Here is a 12,339-nt window from a genome sequence, read left to right on the forward strand (position 1 = left end):
CGCGTGCTTCCAACCCAGCAGAGTGAATTTGCAACTCGGCGTACCGCACCAAGGTGGTACACCGCGTTTCGAGAAGGAAGTTCGTTCTGAGGGAATTCGAAGTGTCCGTGAAGCAGGAGTACTAATTGCGCCGTCAATAGTTGTAGAAAAATCAAATATTATTATTTTATTTGCGCCTACATCGTCTATTTGACTACAAAAAAAAAAAAAAAAAAAAAAAAAAAAAAAAAAAACAAAGGGAGGAAGAGCGAAGAAAAAACGGAGAGGCCAGATGGGCGTGCCCTCGGCTGGTTACATAGTCGAAGTATGTATGAAAGGAAAGGTGAAGATTTCCCAATAATATGTTTTTCTTTCCTCGTTAACTTTGGCACTCACCCAAACGAGGCATTAGATTCATATGGTGCGCATTTTCATAGCTGCCTTATGCTTGCTTCGTTCCTAGATTGTCGAAGGTTTCAGACATTGGATCTCGCTCTCAAGACGAGGGTGAGCGAATATCTGTCAGCTTGTGACTTTTCTCACCACCAATGTTCTTCTGCTTCTTATTTTACATTTACTTATACATCAAGTCCACGAAATTTGTTGAATGACTCCCCAATGAGGTACAATTATATGACGGTCTCGAAATTCTCACTTTTTTAAAATAACAGGTTGACGACGAGTATTTTTTTTAGTAATCCCATAATTTACGTATAGAAATTATTACGTTGCGTAAACCATCATGCCATCCTGGCAACGCGTCTGTCATAACTAGGTGTACAGTCACGAAATTCTGGTAATCTATTTTCTTTTTATCCTCAAGCTTTGCAAGTTCGCTTCGATTCAATTCATTTACCGGCATATATTTATTTTAACTATATTCCCCCGACCGAGCTCATCCCAGTATCATAGCTCCCGAACACGAACTTCACCCGCTCGAACTTTATGCAACTCAAACCACCCCGAGACAACCGGACGAACGGCGGCACGACGAGAGTAACCGGCCCGCCATCGCGTAAGCCCATCTCCGGTGGCTTCCCTCATCACGAGGCGGCATCGGCGGCAGGTGCGTCGCCGCTCGGATCCTTGGCCTCCCTGGAGTCCAGGTGACGGCCGTCGCCGCCTGCCGACCACGCCCGCCATGTTCCCCCAACAGCCCTCGGGAGCACGCGCTCGTCGCATCGGAAGGCAATGAATCAACACACTCGAAAGCTCCGTTTCAGAAAAGCAGCCCGCCCATGGCGAAAAAAAGAGAAAAGCAACGCCGCCGAGAGTTTTCGTCCCTGACTCGACGTGTCCACATCTCGAAGCCCGGGAGGGCGCGACAAGATATCCGAGAAAAAAAAAAAAAAAAAAATCGAGCAACTACACAACAGCCACAACCCGAGAGAAGTTGTTTTGCGTGGCTGCCATCAGCAGAGACGCCGGGTCGTTTATTGCTCGCCGCGCCAGGTAGAAGAGCCGGCGGTGAAATTAGCATGGAAGCGGGCTGGCCACCACGAGCAGTGACGGCGCGAGATGTAGGAGACGACGTGACGCGAAAGGGGATACGCGGGCGAAGCGCCCTTCTCGATGGCGGCATGCCGGCGTGCCGCGGCAACCTCAGCGGCACATACATCGCAACGCTCTCCCCCGGACTAGGCGTATACGGTACGTGCGAAAGACCTTCGGACGTTTTACGGCGCCTTTTCAAAGCTAGTCTCGGACATTCCATGTTTTGTCCTGATGCTGCGCATGGCTGTATATACATGGCTTGCACGCGACGTCATAGTAGCATGCTGGTGGTCGTTACTATACTTGTTCTTGCTGAGCAAAACGAATTCGATGGTGCTGCAAATAGATCTTTTGCTAAATTAACCAAGCACCGAGGAGCATGCTGTGAGCATAGTTGCACACACGCTGCACGTGCTGGCGTCTGCATTAGCATAGCCGCCTATAGACCTTTTCAGAAAAGGGCTGCTGGCCGGTTTCATTTTCAGTGTTCGTGCGTATCGCGCGAGATTTGCTCGCTTTCCGAAGCGACGCACACGCGCGTGCTGAGCTGTGGAGATCGCACGCTGAGCTGTGGATTTGTAAACATTGGAAAGGTCTATATAGTGTCAAATGCTGGCAGATCGCCACGAGAAGCGGCCGCCGAAGTGGAAAAGATGGAGCAGCCGACAACGGATGAGAAGGGAGCCACGTGACTGGCGCCCCGCTCCGGCAAGACGACGAAACACACTTCTCCCGAGCGAACAAGTGTGTTTCGGGTCCTCGCCGCTGCGAAAGCTGTGCGCTGAGGTCCAGGTTCCCCGAGAAATGGCTCTTTGATGCTCGGTGCTACCAGATCCTCGCGCTCCAGATCTGCGACCTGGCACTCTATGGCTCCGTCGTCGTACTGCCAGGCTTATGAGTAACTGTTCTAAAGCAAACACCTAAAAGCGATTTCATCTTGCACGCGCTTTCGTCAACGCCTCAGCATGGGTTACTTACTTCGAACCTTTATGTGGAAAAGGCGAGCGCCTACGGTGCGTAGAACTACATTCCCAGCATACTCCTTGATGCTTGGGTAATTTAGCAATAGGTGTACCGTAGGCTGCAGAAGGGAGGCGCTCAGCAGCAAGGCCACCACGATGGCTGCTGGTGTGGCATCAGTGCAACTCATGTATAGGGCTCTGCCATCGTTAGTAAGGGACAGCTCAAAAGGGTAGGGCGAGGGAAAGGAAGGCTGGACAGGAAGAAGCAGACGGACCGCTGGAGAGGAGAGGGGGGAAACCTCCTCCTCTTTCCAGCGTTCCGTCTGCTTCCTCCTTCCCGGCCTCCCTTTCCCTCGCCCTCCCTTCTTGAGTTGCAAGGGACTATAGATAAGGTAAGTTGTGAAACTCCTGCGGAGGGAGACACCTTTCCTGACCCCCTTCAGTCCACCTCCCGTCGTTTGAAGCGCCATCTAGATTTTCGTTTCAAAAACGGTGCGTTCCATAGTGTATGATGACACGCCATCTAGACGCTGTGCTTCGAGGCACATGTATTCCATACAATACACTGCAGTTACCATAGCAGCAGACCCCAAAACGGTGGCGCGTCGAACGACGGGAGGGAGGCCCGGGGAGGGAAAGGAGAGGAAGGGGGGGGGGGGGGGTTATTGCTCGTGGAGGCAGCGTCTAGGGGCAGTTCCGTAACTGAGCTAATCTCTAGTAACATAGGGTTCTGCGTTCGGGCATTGACGAGGATATGCTTTACGCAATTTAAGATCGTTTTTTTTTTTTTATTGTTTACGCTTTATTGCGAGTGCAATGACCGCACCAAAAGTGCGAGCGTGAGACGCGTTCGATATTTTTTTAATTACGAAGTTACTCTTAGAGGCAATCAGTAAATTTTACACGTGGTCCAGTCCCGTTTAACTATCGACTGACATGTAGTTTACAAACAAGACCGCGTTTGCACCCACACCGGCTGTGGGCATTGCGCCTACGCACAAACCAGATTCGGCCGAGGCGAAGCTTCTGCGCATGCGCGGTGCCGACAGCAGCGCCACCCATGTGGGGTGTGGAGTCAAAGAGTCAAGTTGGTTTATACAAGCTCAATTCGTTGTCTGATGCGAAGGTGATGTTGGGTCCCGAGTCTTGAGGTTTTTCAGAGATGAAGTGTCACCAGCTCGCCTGTTGTTTGAGTATTTTATCGTAGAAATTGGAGCGTTTAGGAGCGACGTAATAGTTTTTCTATCCGTTTAGAACAAAGCAGATGAGAAACTGCTTTTGTAACTTTTTTTTTATTTCATCGACTACCGTCTCTAAAGGCCCGTTCACGCTCTTGCAACCAAGTACGACCGAGAGAGACCGAGACTCGTTAAAACCTCTTAAAATTTCTTAGGACGAGAGAACACACTGGCACGCTGGCGCCATCTATGCAGTGACCCTGGAACTGCATTTCACAAGAGCGAAGGTTTTGCCGTATTTCCCAGGTCAAATGTGCGTAATACCTATAAGAAAGGCTCGTTTATAACGATGACAAAAGTTTTTCGAGCCAAGAAAGAAAGGATGATGGGCGAGAGAAATAGAAAATATACCGGACCGCCAAGTTTACACTGCTACCCAATATATGGCGCCAGTGCGTTCTCGCGTTGTAAAGGGTTTTAAGGAACCCAGTTTCAAAAGGTCGCAAGAATGTGAACGAGCCTTTAGATGCTATATATGTTAGTTATTGTTGTTACGTTACTTTTTTTATTCGTTTAGGCTCTCGCCTGTAACTAGTTTTCTGTTCTTTTTTTTTATTCTAAAATTTACTTGAACATACCGCACGCTGTTTCGCCAGATTGACAACACGCAAGAAACGAGTTTCCGGAGTGTAAAAAGAAATGGCCTGCCTAATTCCTCGCCATTGTTTCACCGCTCGCTGACTGCCTCTTGTCCGACAAGCCTCGAGCGTGCGTCCTATCTCGCCAGTGACGAAACGGTTTGCCGTACTCTACTTCGTTACCGCTACCACGAAATGTCACGTGACTCATGCGTCACCAGGGTAAAATGGCAGTGTCGAAATTCTCGAGTTAATCTGCAGAAAAAAATTTAGTCAACAGAAAACGCCGCCGAGATACAAAACATGTCACGAGAAACAAATCGCATCGCGATAACATTCCCGACAATCATGGCCCGAACAAAAACCTAGTGTGAGTGTATTCAATTCACTCTATTTCATCCTCAAAAAACGCTAAAAAGGTGTGAAAAAAAAAAGAAGAAAAGAAAAAACTGAAATAGCGCATTTTTGCGAGGTTCCTGGCCTTATACATCTGACAACTTGGAGGAATGGAAAGTAATACAGATATTTCAACAACAAACATGTAAGAACTAAGGAACGAGAATAATTACGTAGAATAGAGAAGGAAGAAGAAAAAAAAAGAGAACAATCGGCACATTTTTTTGCTCCCGAGCTCATCGTGAACGGTTTGCTCGTTTACAAAGTTCTATAGTATGGGTAGTGCATGTTTGACTGTTTTTTTTTTTCTTTGTTTGGACACAAGGTCTCAGAAGAACAAGGCAAAAGGCAGATACACTCTGTCTGACAAGGCCCAGTCACCCTAACACACTGCGCCAGCTAGCAGTGAAAAACAAAACACGACAAGAAAAACAAAATTAGTAGAAACCAAAAGCACAATAATATTATCATTATAACATTCACAAAAAAAGAAAACTTTACGTCATATGTTGAGGCACCAGCCATCTGCAGCTTGTTCTAGGACCTGGCACACTCCGGGACCCATCACCGCGCACTCTGTACGCAATATTGTTTCGAGTCAGTTTAGAAGATGATTCTAAAAAAACGCTTCCCTCGGATGCACAGCGCCCTCTCTGCAAAAATATAAAGTATAATGCACAAAGCGTCATTTATTTATCAACTGGCTCTACCCTTAATCTATTCCGCAGCAATAAAGTTAGGAAGTCCTTCGTGCAAATTTCATTTTAGTTTTCATTCAGAAAAAAGAAAACCGTCCCAACACGTAACACACGTCCTGCCGGAGGCAATTATTTACTAAAGTAAACGCGATTGTGTTTCTCCGGTGCTTGGCTGCAGGGTGTGATCTGTGAAGGTCAGATTCCGCCGATGAAATTGCGACGAACCCCGCAGCATGAAATGTGTCTCGCTTTTTCTACCTCTACACAAACGTGCCGCTGTCTCCTGCGGCGTCTTTTTTGTACGTCGAACAACGATATTGGGTTGAAACTTTTCTCACTTAACACCAGGTAACTGGCTCGAGAATACTCGAGTCGAACGCCACTGACCAAGAAGCGTCTTCGACGCGGCGGAATTAAAAGCGGACCTTTTCTTTTAGTCTCTCCTTCGCAAAACTTCATGAAGGAGCTGTGGGGACAATGCTAACCATGCGGTCCCCAGGAGTGCGTCATCGAGTTATGCGATCCCCGTTGTGACGATACCTTAAATGCTGTTCATGCGGTGGACACGCAGAGTGCGTTTAGGCATTCGATTTTGGCTCGTGACAATCGATGTCTCGACATGCATTCGGGTGGTAGTTCGTGCCCAATCGCTGGGATGACAGTAATAGCCGAACCTTACCAATGCTTGAAACTCGGCTCGTGCCAAGTGCTCCAACCCCAGCGCGTGGCTATGTTCAACGAGGTAGAGGAGCGATAAACTGGCAGCTGAAAGTGCCGCCACCATGTTGCACAATTTGAACACTAGGAGACACGTGACCTTATAGTTTTACGCCTAGATTTTACCGAAGTACCGCGTACAAATTATTGCTTATTGATCTTTTATAACACTACCGACGAGATAAGTCATCTTTCGTTTGTTGTAAGTCCAAAATACGCCTTTACGACAAAAACTCGGGCAGCTTCGCAATGCCTCCTCTAGATGCCGTCAGCCGCGGTGCTGTATTTCGGGTTTTTGTCGGAGCTAGACACCTCTGGGGCTAACAGTATTGAAAAAATAGTTGGTTAGTTGATCATGATTTTACTGCGATCACAATACCAATCTCGGCTCAGTTTTGCGTAAGCGACTCAGGATTTGGTACGGTCACGTGTCTGGTGGCCAAAATTGTACAACACGGCCGCAGCCAAGTGGGAATCACTTTTGCCCGGTGAACGGGATACCAGTTTACCGCTCTAAGCCCCTCTAATACCGCTGTTACACGGGCACACTTAACCGCGGTTAACTCAGCTTTAACTGCGGTTACGTGGCAGCACAGATGCCGCACTATACCCTCGGAGAGCTATTTCAAAAGAAGTGAAGAGAGCGCGTGCACTGCTTTGATGGGTGCTCAAGATGCTGCCGCGCACGTTCGCCCATAGCTCTGACTGCATCGCCGCAGAATGTTGTCGGCAAGTATTGTGCGCTAACTGTGGCTTAGCGTAACCGCAGTTAAGTGTGCCCGTGTAACAAGGGTATTAGTCGATGGCTATGTTGAACATTAACGGCATATAATCGGCTCCAGATCACGTGGCCGCTTGTTCTGGCTGCAAGTTGAGGGGGTAAACGGTGTTCGGTTTTCTCGGATTCTTTCTACAACTGCCATTGCGTAGAGATAAAATAACAAACAAAAAGCAACGCGTTTTTTTTTTTTTTTGTAGGTCATAATTGTCGATGAATAATTCTAGACTGTATTTATTGAAAGTAGAAAAAAAAAAAAAAAAGCATGAGCATGTTGCCCCGAACGACGCTCGCACTGCGGGGGAGCGCCTGCTTGCTTGGTAGCAACTTTGAAAGCCCGGAGCTGGCTCGTGTACCTTCTCTTAAGCCGCAGGCACGCTGCTGATACATCATACAAAAGACAGTCTCTAGACACTGCCTGAAGCGTCTTTCCTTTTTGTTTCTTGGACACGAAAACTGCCTGCCGAGATGTTCGAAGCGTACGCGTGTATGAACCTTCGGATGTGCTTGAGGCCGCAATACAGTCAGTGAAACTGGAATTGTCGCACAATTCCAAGATGGAGGCAACGGTAACGATTCCGCTTAGGCGGCTGCGTTACCGATCGCCCCCCGACCGCAAACGTCTAGGGGTAAACCGGCGACGAGCACGAGTTGCGCACAACGCAATACGTCTGAGCTAATCAGCGTGCGCGGCCAGTGGGTCAGCGCGACCGAGCGGGGATTAATAGAGCGCGGCATATCTAATGAGGCGACAGCGGGGAGACGCGCGGAGACCGGCGCATGCAGGGTCGTTCAGACAAGGAGCGTCGCTGTGGTCAGCTATCAAGGGCCAAGTGTCGTCGGAGCGGACTCGCAACCTTTGCATACAAAGCGGAGAGAGAAAGAGAGAGGCTGACGGCTGACCTGGACCCGAGAGCAGCACGTCACGCACGCGGACGCCATGGACGGGTCCCGTCGCGGTGGGCGCCGATCCCTTTGTTTGTCTGTCACCGAGCTTTGACTGCGTGTGTGCACGTCTTCTGGCTTTCGGCCGTGGAATGAATCAAGCGTGGCGATACGGGAGCCGCGGGAGTTTGTCCGTAATTGCCATTATAATTGCTATTAAAGTGCAGCCCCACCCGTGGTTAGTTCGATTCTGAACCAACAGATGGCGGTGGGATCGCCTTCCAGACCTGTACATCGATGCGAGAAATCGTGTTTAGTGGCGCTTCGATACAGTGCGGTATGTTTCTATGTACTGAAATTCACATCCCTGGTCCGTCGCTTGTTTTTCTCTGCGCGAACTTTCTGTGGAAGGCGCACGGCTGCGCCAGCTCTCGTGCAAGGGGGCCAGTTGCCTTCGCTCCGAGCTCACGTCTTCAGTGAATGTGGTCACAACAAAACGCGCAAATTGTCCTGAGCTAATGGCGAGACACAGGCGCAACAAAGCAACCAACGCGTTGAAAACTATAAAATCACCTGTGCGCAGTTAGTAAGTACACCGGGGATTTCGGAGTTCAATTCCATACATTTCAGAGTGATCAGATTTATATAAGGGCCGGCCCTTTTGTCGAGCATGTGTTTGGCTCTTTATGAATTTCCAGGAAAACGTGATGACGAGATAGATGTGGGTCTCCAAAATTCTAGCTTGATGATAAATACCTCATATAATCAAACAAGTACCTTTTTTTTTTTTTGCGGGGGGGGGGGGGGGGGGGGGGCATGTGTCTCATTGAACAAACTGGACATTTATTTTGACCAAAACTACTGAGATGAGATTGGAAAACACAGAAATGTCACTCAGGTGTAGATATTGATTTGGTAAACCCAAACAAGGACTGGTGATGGAGCCTTACGCTTAATAGGGTAATGCCAAGGTTAGAAACTCACTCACTGCAGGGTCATTCCATCCCAAAGGAGACGCGGCATTTTTTTCATGTCTGGGATACGTACTGAAATTTCGTCTGACTAATGATGCCTGTCAAATCCCCCCCCCCCCTCCAAAAAAAAAAAGTATTCTTTTTGTGAAAAAAAAAATATTTTTGGTAATATCATGCTTTAAATTTCTTGAATTTGCATAAAACCTGTGCAGTTAAGAAAAAACATGGCAAAAAGACTGTTGAATATCACACAATTTTAAGTGGGCGCCTAGTTACCTAATAATATGCCCTATCTTCCATTAAAATATAAGTATTTAAAAACTTAATTTTGCGGCCAAATAGGAACTTCAAAAGGAAGAGACTTTATGATATTTCTTGATACTTTTTAGTCAACTTAGATTCGGGTGTTAGCTACAATATGTCTGTCCTTAGTTCTCTTAAAACTAATAATTGAATTGATTTTATTAACCTTTCAAAGCCTTGTTCCGTTTCGTCTTAATTAAATGCCGAAATCTCCAGTTTAGGCGGAAACGGCCATATTGAACGCCATAAAACGCAATGTGGGAAGGTGGTGCCCGGAACTTCCGAAATAGCCAAAAGTTCAATTCATATCATCTGTTTTATATATCAAAAATTAGAAAGGTACTTGTTGTTGTTGCTGAGAAATTATTTTTTGAAAGAGGAGCCTCACCGACCATGCCGGCGCCCGCCTCGTATAGCCATAGGCGACGCACGCCGGCGTTAGGCAGCAAGGCGTCAACAGTGTGAGATGCCGCCGCAGTCTCCAACGCTCTCTTGAAAACACGTTTTATTCAGTTGAAGTGGATCTCATCCTGACTTATATGCATCCGTACGTTACATAATGCTACTGGCGTATTAATTTTACTCTACTTCTGGCCAAGTAACTGCTGACGAACGCAGGACGCACGCATCGTCTGCCTATAACTTGGATTAGCCTGGAAACACCAAGTGAGCTACGCTTAGCGTATCGGCACCCTGTTCCCCGATATTGTCGAGGTCGCCGCCATCCTTGTGCTGAGTACAAAGCAGACGCGAGTGCCGATCGTCATGATTAAAAAGTGCAACTTCCTCTGCATTCGCTTCGGTGTTGGAAAGCTCATGTAATATATTGCTTTGCTTTGTCGCGAACTGTTTAAACATTTGTGAAGGACGGAAAAGCGTTTTATCGGATTTCAGATACAGCTTCAGAGAACTGGCAACCATGATTTTAGGCAATAATATAGGTAAGTGTCATTACTCTGAAGCGTAGCTTATTTAGTGGCTTATAGTTTAACCCGTCCGCACAGGCACAAAAACAGAACGAACTGCATGACCTCGCGCTCTTAGCATCGCTTCAGTGGCTTCATCAGCCCGTAGCGTTGGCTGCGCTATGAACTAAGGTAAAGCGAATCAGATATTCAGATCTTACATTTTTACAAGCTAAACCAACAAAGATCATCTAACACGCCCCCCCCCCCCCAAAAAAAAAAAATAAATAAATAAAAAATAAAAAAATAAATAAACAAAAAAAAATCCCGAGTTAATTTTGCTTCACTGGAGATCTTTTGACGCACAACTGAAATCTCATATTGTCCTCCGCCAGATTGTGAGAACCTTGGTCAACATTCAAACCTGACACAGGAATTCATCGGACAGTGCGTTGGCTAAAAGCCACTGGTACGTTTGAATGTGTTGTGTTTTGTTTTAATATCGCTGCCATTTAAAAGCCACCGAGGTGGTTGTGAAACAAAATATGGCCGACCCATTTCGACAAGCATAGTTCGATTGCGAAAATGATTTCTGCAATTGATAAAAACATTCAATATTTTTGTATACGTGGCTGAATCCAAACGGGTGAAATCGCTTTCATGGCGCCATGGCGCCCATTTCATTTGGATCGCGTCAGGCATGTGTACGGACGCACAGTATAGTCCGCGCGCAAAAGCAGCTGTGGTGCGCACGCAGCTTCGCGCTTGTCGTTCTGAGATCTCTGGCTCTCTGACTGCGGGCATCCAGGCATCTGACACTGTAACATCTGACACTCTTTCTGTCTTTCACGTGGCGTTCCAAGCGGCACACGACGGCAAATGCACATCAAGCTATTCTTGAACACGTGTCGCCATTTGTATTTTATATTCAGAAACTGCAACTTGCCGTAACTAAATGTGAAAAGTTTGAGTTCTAATAACATTTTTCACGTGCAATATATCGATATGAAAGATTTGGAAAATATAATATCGAAGGATGCTTCGTAATTCAATGCCTCGTAATTTTGATTAGTTTACGCGATTCCGTTTTTATTACACGATTAAGGGCCGGTTGCACCAACGTCGCTTAGCGCAAAGCGGAGCTTAGCCGGGAACTTAAGCTTAGTTTCGGTTTCGTTCGGTTGCACCAAACTCGCTTATCGCTAAACCTAGCACTAAACTACGCTTAACTTAAGCGCCCAACATTGGGCGCTTTGCTTCTGGTTGTTTCTTAATCCTGGATTAAAAACATGGCGGCTGGTTTGTCATGGTCGACGCGGTGGACGAAATTGGTTGTGCAAAGTGTTTTAGGCTACATCAGCGTGAAAGTCTCGACAAAATGACTTTCGATTGTGACAAGGATGCAAAATATTGTCGCGTGAAGTGTTTATCGACCCCTTTTTTCAAGTTGGCTCTCCAGTTTCAGGGCGTGTTAGCCCTAACCGAGAAACGTACGGAGCTGTGGGGCTCACGTCTGTATTCCCGTTGGTTCTTCTGTCAACGAGCTTATTCGTATGTACTTACTAATTTTCGCATAGCTGTAACGTATTGTTATTTACCACCTTGTTTATTTACACTTGCAGCGCGTATCCTTCAATCTGATTAGCGCGTTGAATAGTGGCAGTACATGATCTCGGCGATCAGCTGATTGTCGACACCTCTGCCGTTTGCATTAGATTGCGGCGCTTTTAAGTAATAAAACAGCGAAAATTCAATTTCTTTCGTTTTCTGAGTTTTGAGACAATCTTCAGTGAATTTTCCTTATCTCGCGAGTAGAATCTTGGCTTCAGAAAACTGTATCGCTCCATAACTGTAACTTTTTTGGTGATCGCATTTTTTTTATATACTTTGCTTTATATCTTTCATTCGTTTCCCGAGAACGAGAGACTGTTGTTTCCGAGTTGTGCTCTGTGGTGGTGTTTTCCCTTTACTTTTGTCGTTTGTTGTCATTGTGACGATGGTTGAGACTATATACCGGAACACGTTTTCAATAAAATTCAGTTGAAAGTTGCGCCTTGTTGTGTCCTCCGTAACTTTTTTGGTGATCGCGATTTTTTAGGAATATTTTGCTTTATATCTTTCATTCGTGGCGACGACAAATCGTAACGACTACTCTGTTAGATTCGTTCATTGCTGTATCGGGGCAGGCTGGGGCAGGTGATGCGAAGAGACGACCGTTCTTATCGGCGCGATGTGATGCACTAGTGGGAGTTTTTTTTTTTTTTTTTTTCTGAACTCGACAGTGTGAAACTGAAGTCCGTTTGAGGCTGCAGCGGATGTTCAACGACGGTACAGTGCAGTTCTGTCACCTTGCTGATAGCAACGAGTACCGTCGATGCAAGGTCTCGTGACCTGACCTCTCGACGACTTCTATTCGACGATTTCCGGGCATT

The 12,339-nt window shown here is 46.8% G+C and overlaps 1 protein-coding gene across 1 annotated transcript in view; it reads right to left on the reverse strand.

The window, feature by feature from the left end:
• The window catches only part of LOC8039463 (homeobox protein cut), a 427,455-nt gene that overhangs the window by 386,233 nt on the left and 28,883 nt on the right, over positions 1 to 12,339 (reverse strand). The gene's annotated exons all lie outside the window — the stretch shown is intronic.

Source organism: Ixodes scapularis, unplaced genomic scaffold (genome assembly GCF_016920785.2).
Source record: "Ixodes scapularis isolate PalLabHiFi unplaced genomic scaffold, ASM1692078v2 PGA_scaffold1__304_contigs__length_218370807, whole genome shotgun sequence".
In the NCBI taxonomy this organism is placed as follows: domain Eukaryota; kingdom Metazoa; phylum Arthropoda; class Arachnida; order Ixodida; family Ixodidae; genus Ixodes; species Ixodes scapularis.